A 22722-nucleotide genomic window follows, 5' to 3' on the forward strand; every position below is an offset into this window, starting at 1 on the left:
GAAGCCATTTCAGCCCTGGGAAAAAGCCTCCAACTATTCACACGCTCACTGCCTCTAATCAGCTTATACACCTCGATCAGGTCACCTCTCATCCTCTGTCGCTCCAAGGAGAAAAGGCTGAGTTCACTCAAACTGTTTTCAAAAGGCATGCTCCCCAATCCAGGCAACATCCTTGTAAATCTCCTCTGCACCCTTTCTATGGTTTCCACATCCTTCCTGTGGTGAGGTGATCAGAACTGAGCACAGTACTCCAAGTGGAGTCTGACCAGGGTCCTATATAGCTGCAACATTACCTCTCGGCTCCTAAATTCAATTCCACGATTGATGAAGGCCAATGCACTGTATGCCTTCTTAAGCACAGAGTCAACCTGTGCAGCTGCTTTGAGTATCCTATGGACTCGGACCCCAAGATCCCTGTGATCCTCCACACTGCCAAGAGTCTTACCATTAATATTATATTATTATGTAGTGGTGAGTATTATTGTGCAGTGGAGAGTATGGATGTATCACAGCCTGGTATGGAAACACCAATGCCCTTGAATGAAAAATCCTACAAAAGTAGATATGGCCTAGTCTATCACAGGTAAGGCCCTGCCCACCATTGAGCACATCAACATGAAATGCTGTTGCAGGAAATCAACATCCATCATCAAACACCTCCACCACCCAGATCATGCTTTCTTGTTGTTGATGCCTTTAGGAAGAAGGTACATGAGCCTCAGGACCCACACGGCCAGGTTCAGGAACAGTTATTACGCCTCAGCCGTCAAGCTCTTGAACTGGTGGGGATAACTTCACTCACCCCATCACCGAAATGTTCCCACAACCTGTGGACTCACTTTCAAGGACTCTTCATCTTATGTTCTCAATATTTATTGTTTTATTATTTATTATTTTTATTCCTTTTTTTTCTTTTGTATTTTCTCAGTTTGTTGTCTTTTGCTCATTGGCTGTTTGTCCATCCTGTTGGGTGCATTCTTTCATTGATTCTGTTGTGTTTCTTGGATCAGCTGAGAATACCCACAAGAAAACTAATCTCAGGATTCTATATGGTGACATATATACTTTGATAATAAATTTACTTTAAACTTTAAACATCACATATCTTAGGAAGAACAAGATCGAACACTACAGAGGAACTCATGAAACCTTTCCATTTCTTTACTCATATGACCATTTCTGCTGAAGTAAGAGTTGAGAGGAATTGGAGAATAAATGGGACACACAAAAAGGCAAAGAAAGGTCAAACCTGTTTTTTTTTATCTTTTCAGTCTGTACTTCAGTCGCTTTTTGTATTTCAGCTACAAACCTGTTTTATTTTTATGCTTGATCTCTGAGTTTTCCATGTGTGAAAAGCTTCCTTTGCTAGTCCCATTTGTAGCAGTTGTTTATTTGCTTTTAGTTCTTTAATGCATGTTCTATTTGAACGAGATAATCAGTTCACTAATAATCTTATTTCTTATTTGTTTATTGTTGATTTTTACTTGACCCGCCCCCTTCATCTTTCATCGGGTTCCTGCCCATGCGTCTATCTTTAGTTTTCAGTTCTTAAATGCTTCCACCCAAATTATCAACTATCTATTTTCTCCATAGAGACTAATTAATGTGATGAATGTTTTCAGAGATTTCTGCCTTTGTGATTTCCAATGTCTGTATGTTCGTGTCTTTCAGTCACATCTTTCACTGTCAAAATGAAATCTGATATATCTTTACTAAGCTTTACAATCTGAGTACAGGCTCTTCTGTGATACGTTCTTACCACAGACAGAAAATGAATAGAAATTTTCCTACAGCTGCTTTCTATGTGGCTGCAAAGTTAAAGAGAAATAAAAGTTATGAAGGCCTCAACTCATCTGAATTTTCACTCAATAGTTTCACCATCTGAGCCCATAACAAAGCCACAGCCCATGCCTTCTACACTCTTTGCATCTGTAAGGCACTTCTGCCTCTTTGCCTGCTTTGTGTTGGTGAATGCATGTTACTTAAGTAAAACCTTTATAGTTGCATTTTGTGTGATAATGAGGAATATTCCTTTTCATTTATTCATTTTTGTGGAACAGGGCAGTTCAAAGCAATCTTAAACAAAAGATGAAAAATTAATTGGCACTTTTGATTAGGAAAGCAGTACTCTTCATATCAGTTTTTTTTGCTGAAATTAGTAAGCAGAACTTAATTTAACCCAGGAGCCAGTGTCTAATCTATGTACAACAATACAGCACTGTAGCCCCACCAGCTGGCGAATCCTAAGATCAGAGGTCCTGCGGCTTTTATTTGTCCTCCTTTGATGTTTAATAATTATTTTATATGCATGGGGATAAATTCAAAATATCATTTATTTTGCAGCCCAAACAAGCATGCCCCACAGTGTACATTGTCTAAGCAATTCTGCATTTATATGGATGCATTTGTCTCTTGATATTAACTAACTAAAATGGCTTAATTAGCATTTTACATCTGGCGATCTCGATCTTTTCACAAGAACATTTTGATTGTCAATAAATCTAATCATGCTAATCTGGGTAACATATAAAAGATCTCTGACTTAGCTATTCAGAAGAAGCGGTGCAGATTTCTGTTAACCGCAGCACTGAATAGAGGAAAAAAATTAAGTAAGTCAGACACAATTTGCATTTAGCACAGTCCAGCCAGAAGCAGAACCGGACATGGATTCAGCTAATTTCTGTTTGTTAAAAGAAACCTGTAGTAGCAGCCTTAAACCAGTTGTTTTGTGCAGTTCATGAAAGCCCTTAAAACACTGCTATACGAAGAGCTTGTGTTTCTGATAAGGAGTGTTGTTAAAGGTTCTAATAGGTGGGGAATAGAGTGAATTTTTACCCTTGGGAACTTGTGTCCTTATGAAATACAATTGCTCTGAGAATTTCTAGTAATTTCATTGGCTTTTGCTTGCTATTCTGTTGCCATGGTTGCAAATACACTAAGGAGTCTGAAACTAAGATCATTGCTAACAAAGAGTGTTTCCTTATACAATTACATGAGAGAACATAGCCATAATTAAAAGCACCCTGATGTGGCCAAAAACATGAGGTAAAGTATGCAGGTAATGTTTTGACAGTGAGCTGACATAACAAGGGTGATACTGTCATCAAGTACAATATAAGTAAACACATCACAACATCTTGCAAACTGAAATTAATCAGGATGCTCAAGGGGGTTTTACAGTATATGCATCTCTTACATTTCTTTAGCAAATCCTCTATAACCTTCATTGTTTGTTTTTCTAAGGCATATGATTTGAATTTCCATAAATCACTTATTGGTCCTGGAGGATATCAGGTGCCATAAAGTGACAATAATGATGTCCCTGAAGGTGTTAATTGATTTTGTACTGTTAGAGGGATAATTTGGCGTCCAAAGAAGCTTTTAGTTTATGTACTACTGATTTTCTGCCTAGGTAGTATTACTACTAATGAACAGGAAACAAAGTGAACCCACGTAAAGATTTCACAGGATTGGTGATGATTAATTTCAAAAAGCACATCAGTTTTGGAATATAAAACAGACACAGTTTCAGAAAAGATTTTTTAAAAATTTGAATCTTGGATAATTTCAAACTGCTAAGTGTGAGTATCTTTATACTAAAATGAGCATCTCAGTAATGTCTGCCTTTTTTGGCTTTTTGATAGGACTTTTCCAATAAACAATATGTGATTCCACTGTTAGAAGAAAAAAACTCCTTGAAGGACTCCAAATTTGCAGTGTAACATGAACTATTTCTTATTGTGAGAATGAAAAATTACTGAAGTGGAGTTATATGGCAGCAAGTTCAAGAAAACAAGAAACGAAAGCTGGAGCAGGCCATTCAATTGGTTCATAGCCAATCCTCTAGCAAAAATTCTGCTGTAAAAAAATAAACAAAACCAAATCTCGGAAGTTCACAAAGGAGCTGCCTTTACTCAATACAGACTGAGTAAGTTTGTGTCCTGCAGGCTGATGGGTTGTCCATGATCAGAACCTCGAGAAGGAAAACAAAATATTTCCTTTTAACATGAGGGGGAAGATTCTTGTGTGATCATATGTAACTAAACTTCAATGTATTTATTTCAAAATAGCTAAAGCAATTCTCTCTACAGAATCAACTGTTATAATATTATTCACTGGAGAAAATCTGCATTGGCTTTCAAAATAATGCGAGTTTTTAAAACTTGGTGTTTCACAATCTGGTTTAAAATGTATAGTATACAATTTGTTTTAATTTGTGCTAATTTATACTATTTTTTGACAATGTTCAGTGATGATCAAATCATTACTTTCTCCCATTAAACCTTATCGTGTAAAATTTAATCTTTGCCATTCAAAATATCACTCTATAAGTGTCCAGTAAACCTTCAGAAGATTGCTCTTCATGATACTTCCATGTAATTTATATTAAAGTTAGTCGTGCACCAGTAGAATTGTAAAATGAATGATATTAACTTTCCTTCTAACCTGGAGATTGCAATGTCTGGACCTTTTCACTTTAAATATTAGGATATTGAAGTTCTTCTAGGAGGCAGTTATATTGCACATTTTCACCATTGTGAATTGTTTTAATGTCTCATTTGTGCTATTGAGCCTTTTATTTCGAATGAGCCTGATTCCTTACCCCACCACTGGCCAGTAAGAAAAAAGTCACAGCCTCATCTCAGCGGTTACACTGGATATTGTGGTTATCATTTTTGTATCCAGGGAGACAAACTATTAGAGGAGCATTTATCCCCTCCCAGTTTGGTTTTGCTAGAGTTAGTTCTGCATCACCTTCTCCAGATGCAGCAAGATACATTTACATCAGCTATTTGCTTTGCATTTTGGTTGAAATGGTGCACTAGGTGCTTGCAGGGATTGGAATGGTCATGGATTTTTGTGAACAAAATGAAATAACCAAGTATTTGGTCCTATCATTTGTAGAAAGAAGTTGTTGGTGTTTGAATCATGATTGCGCGTTGCATGGAGAAATGTGAAAGACACCATACAGACAAACCCACATTTGTATTCTTAGAGAAAGGTCCATATCCCAACGTTCTGTAACCTGAAGTCATGCCATTAGTTGTAAAAAATGTCTTTTTTCCTCAGAAATCTCATGAGAGTAAATTGTATTATGTATATCAAAATTTGGATAGTGATTTGTGATCTCTGTAAGGCTGAATTTCCATAACCTGAAGAAGGGTTTGATTATAATGCTATTCTTGGGAACTGAGTTTTCATGATACATTCTTTGACCTTGACTATAAATCTAAGATCATAAAATTTATATGGAACCATGTCCATTCCCTTGAGATTTGACTCCTGCTGCAGTGCTTCCCCCTAATACAGCTTGATGATTTGCCTACCGGATTTTGTGACCTCCTGTGGAAAAGGGATCTCATCTCATTTGTCATTTAACAATACCATATCAGAAGATCAGGGCACCCCATTCTTGTCTTTCATCAGTCCTGGCAGCAAGCTCCAAGGACATGAGGAATGGAGTCCTCCACAGAGTACAGCCTCAATGTCTCCTCTTTGAGAGATGCAGTCATTGCTTTTATCAGAACTCACTAGTCATCCACTCTTCAAATTCTGTTCCATAGCTATCTGACAAATCAATTACAAGCGTGTTTAGCTCTTTTTGGTTACTGAGATGGAAGTTGCAGCGTGAATTTTGCACGCAGTCTGCACTGAGTCAAAAGATTGCATGCTTGCAAAGTATCTTGATTCCAGTGTTCACTTTCAAATTCATGTTCAGGTTTATAGTAATTTCAGCTGTATTATCTGTATACTGCCAAGTGAAACAACGTTCTTCCAGACCAAGGTGCACAACACAGGGCATATAAGTCATAAAGTAATATTACCACAAATGATAAGGTGCATTTATGACACAAGTTAAAAAAAGTAAATAGTACAATGCTACTGGTGCTTCATATGTGGTGAGACCTGGTTATTGGCAGGGAGTTCAGTAGTCTCACAGCCTGAGGGAAGAAGCTGTTTCCCATCCTAACAGTTCTTGTCCTAATGCTATCTTACCTTCTGCCCAATGGAAGGGGGACAAAGGGATTGGTGGATGGATGGAAGTGGTTACTGACGATGCCAAGGGCACTGGATTCAGAATTGGCTTGCCTGCAGAAGGCAGAGGGTGGTGGTGGAGGAAGTACATTCGGATCGGAGAGTTGTGACTAGTGGAGTCCCACAAAGATCTGTTCTGAGACCTCTACTTTTTGTGATTTTTATTAACGAGCTGGATGTGGGGGTAGAAGGGTTGGAAAATTTGCAGATGACACAAAGGTTGGTGGTGTTGTAGATAGTGTAGAGGATTGTCAAAGATTGCAGAGAGATATTGATAGGATGCAGAAGTGGGCTGAGAAGTGGCAGATGGAGTTCAAAACGGAGAAGTGTGAGGTGGTACACTTTGGAAGGACAAACCCCAAGGCAGAGTACAAAGTAAATGGCAGGATACTTGGTAGTGTGGAGGAGCAGAGGGATCTGGGGGTACATGTCCACAGATCCCTGAAAGTTGCCTCACAGGTAGATAGGGTAGTTAAGAAAGCTTATGGGGTGTTAGCTTTCATAAGAGGGATAGAGTTTAAGAGTCATGATGTAATGATGCAGCTCTACAAAACTCTGGTGAGACCGCACTTGGAATTCTATGTCCAGTTCTGGTCACCTCACTATAGGAAGGATGTGGAAGCATTGGAAAGGGTACAGAGGAGATTTACCAGGATGCTGCCTGGTTTAGAGAGTATGCATTATGATCAGAGATTAAGGGAGCTAGGGCTTTACTCTTTGGAGAGAAGGAGGATGAGAGGAGATATGATAGAGGTGTACAAGATAATAAGAGGAATAGATAGAATGGATAGCCAGCGCCTCTTCCCCAGGGCACCACTGCTCAATACAAGAGGACATGGCTTTAAGGTAAGGGGTGGGAAGTTCAAGGGGGATATTAAAGGAAGGTTTTTTACTCAGAGAGTGGTTGGTGCGTGGAATGCACTGCCTGAGTCAGTGGTGGAGGCAGATACACTAGTGAAGTTTAAGAGACAACTAGACAGGTGTATGGAGGAATTTAAGATGGTGGGGGATTATATTGGAGGCAGGGTTTAAGGGTCAGCATAACATTGTGGGCCAAAGGACCTGTAATCTGCTGTCCTGTTCTATGTTCTATGTTCTATGTTTTGCTCTCAGCATTTTGAGTTGGATTGCTACATTAGTTTGTGGAATGAGTGCATGATTGTTAATTTGCTGCTACTTGGTAAAAGGTTCTTTATTATGGCTCTTATGTGAATGATAAATTGCAAGGGTGAGTCTGACCATGTACGGGATGGTAGGTATTGGAAAGCACTCACCCAAAGCTGAGGAACTAACTACAACCGAAGAAAAACTACAAAGGCATGGAACAAAGTTGCCCTGATTTGTAATAAAGTATCTGACATTGGCATACTAATTGAATATCCTGCTATAGAATAAACTTGTCTGAAGTCCACCCTTTCAGACAACAAAAGTTATTGTGTTAAGGAATGACAGATAGGACTGTTGACAGCTAAGTCATTTTCATTCCTTTTGTGAACAGATCTCATTCACATTGGGGGCCATTTTCTCTTTTTACTTCAATGATTTCCTTTTTATTGAATGATTTCAGAGAAGGCGGGCCTTGCTGCAGAAACTATATTGTATATTTGATGCTTGCGTAGCTGTACTTCACATAGAACTGCAGAGCAAGGAATAGTCCCTTCAGCCATAATGCCAAGTTAAAGGCACAGCTGCCTGCTCATACTTTATATCCCGCAATCAGAATGTGTTAAATAAGAGTGTAAAGAGTTCATGAGGAGGGTTATGCTGTATATATATTAAAATTTAAAAAGAACACAGCTTTTTTAACAAGCTTGATTGATCATTTTGTTCATTCAGTGTTATAAGTGAAGTGGATGCATTGGTACACTTTGTTTTATTGGCTGTGATCTTTAGATTTAAAAACAGAGACAATAAATCTAGTTAAATTTAATATTAATTACTATCCTGCACGATATTCAGCAATGTTATTGCATGAAAATGATGAGATATAGGGACTCAGAAACCCCTCCCCCCAAAAATGAGGATTGTAAGCAGGAGTAGGCCATTGGGTCCTTTGAACCCATTCTGCTATTTAGAAGAATATGCGTGATGATTTACTATGGCACTACTTAATTCCCAGATCACTTGGTTCTTGCACTGAGAACATTTAGATCAGGCCAAGTGCAATGTCCTTTATACAGTTAATTTTGACAGCTGGGACTGAACCACCTTCCTTGTGCCCATTTCATTTAATGACGTGAAAGTAAAAGTGGATTAACTCTCCAGAAATGACATAGTTTAAGCTCTAATTTCTTGTTAACCATTCACTATAACTTTTCAATAAAGTCAGAGTGAATGGTTATTAAGAAATTAGAGTTGTTTTTGTTAAATGTGTACTAACCCTAATTAAGTCCTATTCATCCAATGCTGCCATGCCTCCTTACTTGCGTTGGCTCTGAATTTAAAAACACCTCAATTTTAAACATCTCACCTTCATTACTGACGTCTCCATGTCCTTGTCCTTGCCCTTGGTTCCTCTACAGACTTTTCTGGAGCCAGCACCTGCTGAGATCTCTGCAGTCCACCAGTTCTGGTTTCTAGTACATCTCCCAGTTTAATCATTCAATCAACGACAGCTATCCCTTTAGTTCCTAAACTAACTTAAGTTTAATTTAGTTAGTTTAAGTTTGCTGATGACACCACTGCTGTTGGCTGATTCAAAGGTGGTGACGAATCAGTATTTTGGAGGGAGATTGAAAATCAGGCTGAATGGTGCCATTACAACATCCTCTCAGTCAACATCAGCAAAACCAAAGATTTGATTACTGACTACAGGAGGGGGAAACATGAGGTTCATGAGTTAGTTCTCATCAGGGGATCAGGAGTGAAGAGGATCAGTAACTTTAATTTCCTTGGTGTTACCATTTCAGAGGATCTGCCTTGGTCCAGCGCGCAAGTGCAATTATGAAGTAAGCATGGCAGCACCTCTTCTTCCTTTGGAGCTTGCAAAGATTTGGCATGGCATTTAAACTTTGACAAGCTTCTATAGATGTGTAGTGGACAGTATGTTGATTGGCTGCATCACAGTCTGGTATGGAAACACCAATGCCCTTGAATGGACGATCATACAAAAAGTAGTGGACTCAGCCCAGTCCATCATGGGTAAAGCCCTCCCAACCATTGAGCACATCCACATGAACTGCTATCATGGGAGAGCAGCATCCATCATCAGGGATCCCCACTGGCTATGCTCGTTTCTCGCTGCTATTATCAGGAAGAAGGTACAAGTGCCTCCTGACTCGCACCACCAGTTTTAGGAACAGTTATTACCCCTCAAGGCTCTTGAATAAAAGGAGATACCACTTGCCCCGTCATTGAGATGTTCCCACAACCAATGCACTCATTTTCAAGGACTTTTGAACTCGTACCCAATATTTATTTATTTATAATTATTTTGTTCTGTTCTTTTTATATTTGTACAATTTGCTTTCCTTTGCAAATTGGTTGTCCGTCTTTGCGTGTTATTTATCACTGATTCCATTGTGTTTCTTTTATTTATTGTGAATGCCCACAAGAAAATAAATCTCAGGATAATACATCTATGTATTTTGATAATAAATTTACTTTGAACTTTGAAATTTCAAACTCTGAAATTCTTTCCTACACCTCACCTTCTCTTCACGTCTCATTGCTTCTTTAAGGCAATCCTTAAAATTTACAACTCTCACTAAATTTTGGTCAACTGACTATTTTTTCTTCAGATGCCCAATGTCAAATTTTTTTCATAATCCTCATGTGAAGTACCCAGGGATATCTACCATAGGAATAGAAGTGGTATCAACATATGTTTGTACAATCTTTGACATGACACCTCTTCACTCTTGAAAAGAGCAACAAGCTGCCAATTAAGTTTCCTTTTACCCTCGATGGGACTGGATAGCCATAGTGCATTCTGGGAATCTGCATTGGTTGTCTTTCCTGAACAAAGGGTGAGCTAAACATGAGAGCAGAAGGATTAATGGAAATTCTGCCAATTGGCATTTCTAGCAGAAGCTCTACACAAGCCCAAAGGGAATGTTTACACTCCCCTTTTCACCTACTCAGGTTGTGACTTGTATGAAGCCAATGATGGTTTTAGATTACTTTTTAATGGTTACTCTGCTGCATTAATAAAGATCATTTCCAATTTGTGGAAATGTGATGTGGTTTGGTATATTACTCAAAAAAACTTTGAGGTAGCAACACAATGTGAAATAAAATCTAAATTTCTGAGGTCATTGCTTCAACTAAAAGCATCTCTTTGTGTCGCATATATAGCAGTAATTATCCAAAAAAATTCCTATTTAAATGAAACAATTAACTGAAAACTAATGTTTATAGTTGGCTAATTCTACAAGTATTTGGCGTTTCTTTTCTACTTGAGGATGTGAGAGTCCACTGCAAGGCCTATATTTATGTAACTCTCAGTTCCGCTAGCAGCTTAATCTAGGGGAAGACCGCCCTCGGCCCCGCCAAATTTAAGAAACCTCGTTTGGGTGGTTGCTGCGCAATGTGTCCTCTGTTACTAATCAGTACCATGAAATAACAAACAGTACACCATATGCAATTAAACGATTGAGCTTTATAATTCTTAATTTGACTATATGGTTAGTAAAGAAACAAAAAAAAAGGGCCCATTCTCATAAAACAGTCTAATGCGCAACATTGGAGCTCACTGATAAGGCCGTTCATCCACCATCGACCTCCTCTGATCGTCGCTGACCTTCGGACCCTTGCTCCAAGTCCACTCCGTCTGGTGGTCTATCAACTCTCTCCTTTTGCGTCTTCTCTCCTCATATCTCCCTGGCAAAAGGCCACAAAATCCCTGCTCCCAGACCCACAAGAAAGAACATTGGATAGCCCCACATTCCAAAGCCCCGTCATTTCTAGTCATACCCAAGCGTTGCTGCTACAAAAAAACTATTATATTAGCAGTGAAACCTTACAGTGCTTTACATTTATTCACAGCTCCTATTTGCTATTGAGAAGATGAGTCACCTCCAACTCATGAAATAATTCTGATGAATATACTTCCATAATGCTAGATAAATTCTCAGTAAGTGGGCCGACTGGATTTCTCTTATTTTTTGTGAATGGGACATATTGGCACAATCTTCTTTTTTTTCAGGAAACCACTCTTTTAATTCTGCTGAAACAGCCTGGCTGGAGGCTCCTGTAGAGTATGCCATTTTAATTCTCTTATCTGTTCTTGGTATCGCATGGGGTAAATGGAATTCGTGGAGACTGGGATCGATGGAGATCTTAGGGTAAAAAGCTGATATAGATCACCCACTCAGTGCTTCTAGCTGAACATGGTTGCAGATTTTTCAGCCTTGCCTTTAGGACTTGCACTTGCCCCTCTTATTGTTGAGGATGGAGATGTTCTTTTGAACTTATTCGTACGGCTAGTTAGTTAATTGCCTGCTGCTATTCATAATAAGAAGCAGTAAGATTGAATGCTTTGATTCGAGCTTCTGATTGTTGAAATACTTGGCATTGTCCATTGCATGTTGTGATTGGTCCTTCTTTGTAGCTTCAACCATTGGTACCTCATGGTACACATGATGCAGTTACTGATCTTGGTCTTGCCACACATTGAACTGGTGTTGATGTCCTGGCTTGCTTGTAATGATAAGACCTCTAGATTTTTACTCTTATTCAATTTTTAGGATCTGGGGGTCATTGGCAAGGCAGAAGTTTATTGCCAATCCTTATTACCCTGGAGACATTGGTAGTGAATCATCTTCTTCAACTGCAGCAACCTTCTTGCAAAGGTCCCTTACAATGGGAAGAAGTCCCAGGATTAGGTCCAGTGACAGTGATGGGTGCATAATATATTTTCTTGTCAGGAAGTTTTGTGAAGAGGGTGGGTTGAATCTTTAAAAAGGAGCATTTGTTGATTTTCTGGTGGCCCAATCGAATCAGGAGCAAGAGGGGAGATGACTCATAGGTCTGTGAGTGAGGTTTAAAAAGGAGTGTTCACGTGCTTTCGGTATTTTCCAGCAGCCCAATCAAATTGCAATTCATTAGCAAGGACAAATAAAAATAAGGAAGAGACAAGCAGACTGGCTATTGTGTGAGTGGACCAGTGTGAGTGTGCAGAAGCTTTGGATTATCAGGCTTCAGGAAGAAAAACCTTGGGCGAGGTAAGTATCTGTTGTGTTTCTTCTTCATTCTTTGTTCTTCATTTGTTCTAGCATAGTTAGTGCAATGAGAATGGCTTGAGGGTCTGTGTTGTGTTCTTTGTGTCAGATGTGGGAATTCTGGGAGATCTCTAGCCTCCTGGATAACACTTCTGCACCAGGTGCACCAAGCTGCAGCTCGATGACCTTCGGCTCATACAGCAAACTGAGGAGGTGACAGATAGGAGTGAGGGGGAGGCAGTCACTCCTAAGTTGCAGGAGGCAGGTACCTGGGTAACTGTCAGGGGAGGAAATGGATCTGGGCAGCCAGTGCGAGTATCCCTGTGGCCATTCCCCTCAATAATAAGTATACCATTTTGGATACCATTGGGGAGGGATGACCTATCAGGGGAGCCACAGCGACTGAGTCTCTGGCACTGAGTCTTATGCTGTAGCTTAGAGGGAAGGGGGAGAGAAGCGGACTGCAATAGTGATAGGGGATTCCATAGTTAGAGGAGTTGACAAAGGATTCAGTGGATGCAATAGTGACACCCGAATGATATGTTGCCTCCCAGGTGCCAGGGTCAGAGACATCTCAGATCGGGTTCTTGGCATTCTAAAGGGAGCAGCCAGAAGCCTTGGAACATATTGGCACCAATGACATGGGTAGGAATAGGGAGGAAGTCCTGAAGAGTGCATTTAGGGAGCTAGGTTGAAAGCTGAAAAGCAGGACCTGCGGGATAGTAGTCTTTGGATTACTGTTTGTGCCACATACCAGTGAGGGTAAGGACAGGATGATTTGGCAGATGAATGTATCACTGAGGAACTGGCGCAGAGGGCAGGGTTTCAGATTTCTGGATCATTGAGACCTCTTCCAGGGAAGGCATGACCTGTACAAAATGATGAGGTTACACATGAACACAAAGGGGACCAATATCCTTGTGGGTAGGTTTGCTAGAACTGTTGGAGGTGGATTTGAATCAATCAAGCAGGGGGGTGGGAAACTGAGTGATAGGGCTGAGGATAGGGCAGTTGGTATACAAACAGAGATGATGTGTAGTGAGGCTGTCAGGCAGTACAGGTGGATGATAGGAAAAAATGAATTCAGTGGGAAGAATTGCATTGTAACAGAGACAAAATTGAAAAGGGTGATGAATACAGTAATGAACGTGTTATATTTGATTATTGCATTATTCCGCATAAGGTCAATGATCTTGTACTGCACTTAGAGATTGCCAGGTATGACATTGTGGGCACCACTGAGTTATGGCTGAAAGAAGATTATAGTTGAAAGTTCAGCATCCAAGGATATGCATTGTATCAAAAGGACAGGCAGGTCGGCAGAGGGGCTGGGGTGGCTCTGTTGTAAAAAATGAAATCAAATCCTGAGGAAGAAGTGACGTAGAATTGGAAGATATAGAATCATTGTGGGTAGAAGTAAGGAAATACAAGGGTAAAAAGACACTGCTGGGTGTTACATACAGGACTTTTAACAGTAGCTAGGATGTGGGCTGCAAAGTCCAATGTCAAAAGGGCAATGTTATGATAGTCATGGGAAATTTCAATATGCAGGTAGATTGGGAAAATCAGGTAGGTACTGATTTTAGATCCCAAGAGGAAGAATTTTTAGAATGCCTATGAGATAACATTTCAGAGCAGTTGGTGTTTGAATCTACCAGGGGATCAGCTATTCTGGGTTGGTTGTTATGTAATGAACCAGATTTGTTTAGAGCTTAAGGTAAAGGAACTCTTAGGAAACAGTGAGCGTATTATGATAGAATTTGCCCTGCACTTTGAGATGGAGAAGATAACGTCAGATGTATCAGTATTACAGTGGAGTAAAGGGAATTACAGAGGAATGAGAGGAGAGCTAGCCAAAACTGATTGCAAGGATGCACTAGAAGGGATGTCAACAGACCAGCAATGCCTGGAGTTTCTGGGAGCAATCTGGAAAGCACAGGATAGGTACATTCCAACGAAGAATAAGTATCCTAAAAGGAGAATGATGCAACCGTGGTTGACAAAGGAAGTCAAAACCAACATAAAAGCAAAAGAGAGGGCATATAATAGAGCAAAAATTGATGGAAAATTAGAGGATTGAGAATTTTTTAAAAACCAATAGAAGGCAACAAAAAAGCAACAAGGAGGGAAAAGATGAAATATGAAGGTAAGCTAGGCAGCAATATCAAACAGGATACCAGAAGTTTTTTTCATATATACAGAGTAAAAGTGTCACGGTCCGGATCAAGGTCCCTTTAAATTTAGCTTGTTTATGTTACGATCCGGACCGTTGATTCCCTGTTTTCCCGTATCCCTCGACTTTGGTGATTAGAGGCAATTAACACTCAGCTGAACCGGTAGTTTATAGTCTCCGGCTTTCAGCCGTTCAGCGCGGGAGCGTCTGCAAAGTCACGATGTGCCGATGTCATCTGGCTGGAGCGAGCTTAGTCTCTGCCGAAGTGAGTGCCGATAATTCGCCTTTTCCTCACCGGAGCAACCCTGTCCAGTTACCTCACCAAAGCGAGCCTGCAAAGTTTCCTCATCAAGGTGGGTCCATCAGTTAACCTGCCGGAGGGAATCAAGAACCGCTCTCTACTGTTCCCAGGCCGAGTCGAGAGCTCGCCACTACCCGGAGGCTCCAAGTCAAGTCCTGGCCCTGGCGGTCTGTGATTCCTGTCCTACCCCCTTGTCTGAATCCCTTCTCTGCCCCTCTCACCTCTAGCCCTCGTCTGCAGCCCCCGCCTGCACTTTGGTGGTTGGGAAGGTGTTGGAGTTGGTTGTAAGGATGAGGATTCGAGGTACTTGGAGGTACATGAAAAAATAGGACAAAGTCAGCGTGGTTTCCTTTAGCGAAAATCTTGCATGACAAATTTTGGAATACCCTGAGGAAATCACAAGCAGGATAGACAAAGGAGATGTTGTGTAGTTGGATTTTCAGAAAGCTTTGACAAAGTCCCACACATAAGGCTGATTAGCAAGGTAAGAGCCCATGGTATTACAGGAAAGATACGAGCATGGATAGAGCATTGGCTGACTGGCAGGAGGCAAAGTCTGGGAGTAAAGGGAACCTTTTCTGATTTGCTGCCTGTGACTAGTGATGTTTGCAAGGGTCAGTGTTGGGACCGCTTCTTTTTACGTTGTATGTCAATAATTTGGATGACAAAATTGATGGCTTTGTAGCCAGGTTCGTAGGCGATACAAAGATAGGTGGAGGGAAAGGCAATATTGAGGAAGCAGGGAGTCTGCAGAAGGACTTAGACAGATTAGAAGAATTGGCAATGAAGTGGCAGATCGAATACAGTGCTAGGAAGAGTCTAGTTTTATGTTTTGTAATTTCAAAACATTAAACTAATTCAAGGAAGATGCGGGTGCCTGAAAATGCAAGTCTAACTTCATGTTCAATTTTAACGAGGTGCTCATCCATCACGTGGTAGCGTGATGATGTATGCAATTCATGTATTTAAACATATAACCCGTAATGAGTTATTAAAAAGAACAAGAATGCTTTATTAAACAATATATTTATGATTACTCAAATATTACTGAAATACTAAATACATAATGCTTCCCATGCTTAGTTATAAACTCAAACTCAATAGAAAATGCACTTCAACTATATACACAGTATACTATTTGATACAATAAGTACATACAAACATCCACAACATAGTAAATTTTAAATTTTCTGATTCAGGCATAAAGATCTAATCTCTATGGAAGTTTACTTACTTTTTGGGAATATGTATTTCCACAAAAGGGAATCACTCTACTTGGCAGGTGAGGCTTGTGGCTGTGAAGCAATCTCAGGTTGTGGGGCCTCCTCCGTGGTGGTTGTAGGAGTTGACTGTGGGGCTGCAGAAAGTGGCTCTGACAGTGGTAGCCATGTTTCTTCTTCCTTTTTTTTCTACTAGATTGTGCATCTTGATCTTGATATTTAGTTCACTGGAGTAATCCCTTATTAATCAAAGGCATTCAAGTCTGGACATCAAGAGTGCTACAGGGGGTGCAGGTATGGTCTCTGGAAAGCCATCTCAAGGGTGAAGTGGAGATTCCGGACTAGATTGGAATCAATGAGGGATGCTTGACAGCCGTGGCAGGGTGTGAATGCCATAACCTCCTAGAAAGTTAAATTTTGCAACATAGGAGACAGCAGAGTTTCACTTCCAGATGAGCTCAATGCCTTCAATGCTCGCTTTGATCACCAGAACAGGGAGGAGCCATTGCACACCCCCATGTCTCCTGACGATCCTTTGGTCTCAGTACCGTATCTGAAGATGATGTGCGAACTGTCTTCAAGAGAGTGAATCCAAAGAAGGCATTCAGTCTGGATGGAATACCTGGCTGAGTACTGAAGACCTGTGCCGACCAACTGGCTGGTGTGTTCATGGATATCTACAGCCTCTCACTCTGGCAGTGTGTTGTACCCACCTGTTTCAATCAGGCTTCAATTGCACTGGTGCCCAGTAAGAGTGTGGTGACCTGCCTCAATGACTATTGCTAGTGGCACTTACGTCCACAGTGATGAAGTGTTTTGAGTGGCTGGTGTTGAAGCCTATCAGCTCCTGTCTGAGTGGCGACTTGGATCCGCTCCAATTCGCCTACCAAAGCAACAGGTCTACAGCAGGTGTTATCTCATTGGCTCTTCACATAACCTTGGAACATCTGGATGGCAAAGATGGATACAGCAGGATGTTCTTTATCAATTTATCATCATCATCCCCTCCAAACTAATCAGTAAATTCCAAGATCTGAGCCTCAATACCCCCTTGTTTAATTGGATCCTGGATTTCCACACTTATTGATGCCATTCAGTGTGGATTGGCAAAAACATCTCCTCCATAGTCTCCATCGGCACAGAAGCACTGCTGGAATGTGTGCTTAGCCCCCTGCTCTACTTGCTTTACACTTATGCCTGTGGCTAAGTACAACTCTAACAACACATACAAGTTTGCTGATGACACCACTATTGTGGGCTGTATCAAAGGGGATAATGAATTGGCATACTGGGAGACTGAAAATTTGGTTGAGTGGTATAATAACAATATCCTCTCACTCAATGTCAATAAGACCAAGGAATTGATTGTAGACTTCAGGAGAGGGAATCGAGAGATCCATGAACCAGTAATCACTGGAGGATCAGAGGTGGAGAGGGTCAGTAACTTTAAATTCCTGGGTGTCAATATCTCAAAGGACCTGACCTGGACCCATCATATAAATATAATTTCAAAGAAAGCATGACAGCACCTTTACTTCCACAGAAATCTGAGGGGATTCAGCATGTTATCAAAAACCTTGATGAACTTCTATAGATGTGTGGTGGAAAGTGTGCTGACTGGATGCATTATGGCCTGGTATGGGGGCACCAATGCCTTTGAGTGGAAAATCCTACAAAAGGTGGTGGATTCAGCCCAGTACATCACAGATAAAACCCTCCCAACCATTAAGCACATCTACATGAAATAATGCTGTAGAAAGGCAGCATCCATCATCAAAGATCCTCACCACCCAGGCCGTGCTTTTCTCTCGGTGCTGTCATCAGATAAAAGGGTGAATTGCCTCAGAACTCACACCATCAGGGTCAAGAACAGTTACTACCCCTCAACTATCAGGCTCTTGAGCAAAAGGGGATAGCTACACTAATTTAAGGACTCTTTTATCTTGTGACTTCATGCTTGTTATTTATTGCTATATATTTATTATGTGCACTTGCACTGTTTGCTTACAGTTTACAGATCCTGGTTACAGTTACTGTTCTGTAGATTTGCAAAGAATGCTCGCAGAAAAAGAATTGCAGGGTTGTATGTAGTGGCATGTATGTACTCTGATAATAAATTTCACTTTGAAAATTGATCTTTGAATCATTCTATTGCTCCCTCTCCCTTTGCAATCAGATCCCTCCTCTTGGTTTCTGCATCCACAACATTGCCTGATGAATCTTTTTTTTCGTACCCTCATTGACTCTTTTCTTTTGGCTTTCCATTCCTCCAGCTGGGCTTTGGTTTTTGCATCTACTTTTTACATCCAAATTATTGCTTCCTCGATGTGCTTGCAGTAACCTTAATGCATGCAGGTTAGAGTCTGGTACTTTACACTCACAAAAGCTGAATATTTGCAACAATCTTTTAACTGTCCTCCAGCTTAAAACTAAGCCACTTATCACAAGTAACTCAAACAACAGGAATTCTGCAGATGCTGGAAATTCAAGCAACACACATCAAAGTTGCTGGTGAAAGTTAGTCCTGACGAAGGGTCTCGGCCTGAAACGTCGACTGCACCTCTTCCTACAGATGCTGCCTGGCCTGCTGCGTTCACCAGCAACTTTGATGTGTGTTGCTATCACAAGTAACTGCCTGATTAAGATAACAGAAGCTTTCTGAGTTATGTTGCCTACAAACAGTTTTGTAGTCAGACCACTGCTTTTGTCACTTTCACAATTCGTCTGAGCAGCATGGTCCTTCCTTTGTCCAATAGGCTTCCAACCAGAGGCACAGAAGTTGACACCAACATCTGTTTGTCCTCTGTTGGGCAATGGTTCAAGGTGTTCAGCATGAAGACAGTTGTGGTATCATTCAGTACTTTTATTAATGTGCTTTCAGTTGACTTTATTGCAGGGGATGTGTCACGCAAATGGTGGATGGATCTCCAATCAAGTTGTAGCTGTCTCAGCCACTCACACCCCCACAGTAGTTGTCGTTCCATTTTTACCACATACAAACTTGATGTGCTTTGATGGCTGTTGTATTTTGCAGTTATGAATGTCATTCCTACAGGAGTTACCTTTTCCCCTGTATAAGTTCTTAGTTAAATATTTGCATGCTTTAGTTTGGTATCTTTGAAATGGGGTTCAAACTCATTTTGTGGAATGACTGAAACAGCTGAGCCAGTGTCTAATTCCATTTCAATTAACTTGACGTTCACTTTTGGCATAAGCCATATTAGTTTTCATATTGTGAAATTCAAGGATACCCTGTCCTGTGTCACTCTAATCATTATCAGATTTTTCATTAACAGCATGCAGATTAGTGCTCGTTTTGAAACTTCTTTTTAGCTTTTTCTCTTCCCTAAGCGATCATCGATTTTTGTCTGCCTGACATACAGAAAATGCAGCAAAATTAGACACATACAAAGAGCAAGTTTCACCTTTAAACCTGCATTTTTTTTAGTGTATATGTTTCCCTGCCATAGCAGTAACACTATTTGATTGGTCAGACTGATTTCTGTTTAGAAGTTGCAGTTTTGTTCATGCTCACTTCCATTCCTGACAGCAACTCAATTGCATCTCTGTCTGTAGTTTCCATTGAAACAGTGATTTCAACTGGTCTTTTAAATGTGAGTTGTGCTTCAGTTGGGAGCCATTTTTGAATGCTTTCTTGTAAGATTCCACAAATTAAACGACCTCCCACTGCATTAAGACCATCATTGAATTGAAAGTGTTCAGACAACTTTTTCAATTCAGCTACATACACTGAAATTGATTCCCCTTCTTTTTGATTCCACTTATGAAATCTAAAGTGTTCTGCAATCAATGTCCTGGTTCTAGCTATTCCTCATTACTTTTGCAATATCAGCAAAGCTCATTTCTACTGGTTTGGTTGGATCAGTCAAACTTCAAAGCAAACTGTCTGCCTTTAAACCCTTTTGTAATATTGTTTTTTGTTTCTTTTTGGCTATTTCATTTGTTTCAAAATATTGTTGAATTACTTCAGTATACATGAACCGGTTATCTGTTGTGTAATCAAATTCGTCAAACTTTTCAATGTAGCCAGCCATTTCTGTTCTATTTTTATAATTGTTATCACCCAGTTTTCATTCCTTATGGACCTCTGAATTCTTCCATTTTCTGACTTTTTTTTTCAAGCTTGATCATGTCTTCCCTTCTGAAGAAGATATTTATATAGGCATCTGTTGGTCTCATGAGACCATGGATTTGCATCTTGGAAGGTTTCCAGGGTGCAGGCATGGGCAAGGTTGTATGGAAAACCAGCAGTTGCCCATGCTGCAGGTCTCCTCTCTCCGCACCACCGATGTTGTCCAAGGGAAAGGCATTAGGACCCATACAGCTGTACTACACTGCTTTTTTTGAAAATGTGACCATCTCTCCTGTGCTGGGCTGGGCTCATTGTTTTTTTTAGTTCAGAAGTCATGTTGCGCCTTAACGGATCAATAACTATCTCTGGCTTGTTTTCAAAATATATCATAACTAATGTTATGCTTTGTAACTTCAAAACATTAAACTAATTCCAAGAAAGATATGGGAGTCCAAAAATGAGGGTTTAACTTCGTGTTTACTTTAAGCAAAGCTTGCACACATCACATGGTAGCGTCATCATGTATGCAATTCATGTGCTTAAAAAAATAACCCACAATGAATTATTGAAATGTACAAGAGTCCTTTGTCAAACAATGTATTTACAAGATTACTCAAATATTACTGAAATATTAAATACTCCCAACGTATGGTCATGCACTTTATTAGAAGGAATAAAGACACAGAGTATCTTCTCTTTCAATATTTTTATTAGTTACAGCATAAAGGAATACAGAGTGCAAGAAGATATATATTATAAGTCAAAAGAAAAAATAAAATAGTACCAAATACATTATACTAAGAATACAGTTACAATCACAAAACTCTGTATCCATAAAAAATTGGATTAAATCGTAATATTGAAACATAATAATTTTGTTATACAGAAAAAAGTCTAAACCCACTACCAAAGTCAGAGCTGTTAGGAAAAGCAAGAAAAAAGGGCGAAAAGAACCCTTTTCATATAGTAAAATGTATTATTCGCCACCATCTGTACTTTTATAGATGGTGGATTTATCAAATATTTCTCCTTTCTGTGATAGATGTAATAATGGAGAAGCTTCATTAATTCACATGTTTTGGACATGTCCGAGCCTTGAAAGATATTGGAAGGAAGTATTTCAAACTTTCTCGGTACTTTTCAAGGTAAATTTTAAGCCTAACTTAACCCTCTCACCGCATTATTTGGTATTGTTGGAGGAAAAGACTTTATTTTGGAGACACCTGATTTGCATATGTTGGCTTTTATTTCCCTTATAGCTAGGAGGGCGCTCTTGCTTAAAAGGAAGGATGCTGCTCCGCCTACTCATGCTCAATGGTTACGTGATGTTATGCCATGCTTAAATTTAGAGAAGATCCGTTGTTCAGCTTTTGAATCTAGCCAAGACTTTTATATTTTGTGGGGACCATTTTTGAGTTATTTTCAAAATCTTTGATTTGTTGCAAAAGTGCAGAGTATTTTCTAAACCAGGAGAAAATTTAAAAGTCTGAGGTGCAGGACTTGGGAGTCCTCATGCAGGATTCCCTAAAGATTAGTTTGCAGGTTCAGTCAGTGGTGAGGAAGCCAAATGCAGTGTTAACATTCACTTCAAAAGAACTAGAATATAAAAACAAGGATGTAATGTTGATGCTTTGTAGTGAGGCCTCACTTGGAGTACAGTGAGCAGTTTGTGCCCCTTATCCAACAAAGGATGTGCTGACATTGGAGAAGGTTCAAAGAAGGTTCGTGAAAATGTTTCTGGGAATAAAAGGATTATTATATGAGGAACATTTGATGGCCCTGGGTCTGTACTCACTGAAATTTAGGAGAATGAGGAGGGAATCTCATTGAAACCTTTCGAATATTGAAAGGCCTAGATAGAGTGGCTGAAGGGAGGACGTTTCCTTCAGTGGGGAGTCTAGGAATAGAGAGCACAACCTCAAAATAGAATCACTTCCACTTAGAATATAGATGAGGAGGAATATTTTAGCCAGAGAGTGAAGAATCTGTGGAATTTGTTGCCACAGGCAGCTATAGAGGCCAGGTCACTGGGTATATTTAAGCTGGAGGTTAGTCTGGGTATTATGGGAGAAGGCAGAAGAATGGGGTTGAGATGGAAATGGTTCAAACATGATCAAATAGTGATGGACCGAATGACCTAATTCTACTGCTATGTCTTGTGGTCTTGAGGTTGGTGGTATCCTAGTGCATGCACTAATTTTGCTCTTCTTGGTGGTCGAGGTCATTGGTTTAGGAGGTACTGTCAAGGAGTAAGTACCGCAATGCATTTTATAGGTATTGTAACTGAAATAAGCAAGGTTTGATGTTTCAAGGAGAAAAAAAAACACTTCAATGTTGCCACAGAATATTATTTGAAGTATAACGAATTTAAGATACACGGTATATATATACACATACTGTATAGATGACATACAAAACAGTAAGTCTAAACCACTCTGTAAAATGATTGATGAAAGAACAAGTATTATGCCTTTTTACTCGTTGGGTTTACTAATTTATGATGACTGCTTAGGAGAGTCTCAAAGATATTTGGCACCAATTGTAATTTTAGTCTGAGGAGAAGTCCAATGAGTTTGTTCACTGCTCATACTTATATAATCAAGAAAGCCTACACTTCTTTTCTATTCCACACAATCCAGTCATCTACAATTTAAAAACTAATTATTTCTTTGATTTTTATTTGTCTCACCTATCTCCAAGAGAAAAAACAAACTATCTTGTCACTACACATTCCTTAA

Source organism: Mobula birostris, chromosome 4 (genome assembly GCF_030028105.1).
Source record: "Mobula birostris isolate sMobBir1 chromosome 4, sMobBir1.hap1, whole genome shotgun sequence".
NCBI classification, from domain to species: Eukaryota; Metazoa; Chordata; class Chondrichthyes; order Myliobatiformes; family Myliobatidae; genus Mobula; species Mobula birostris.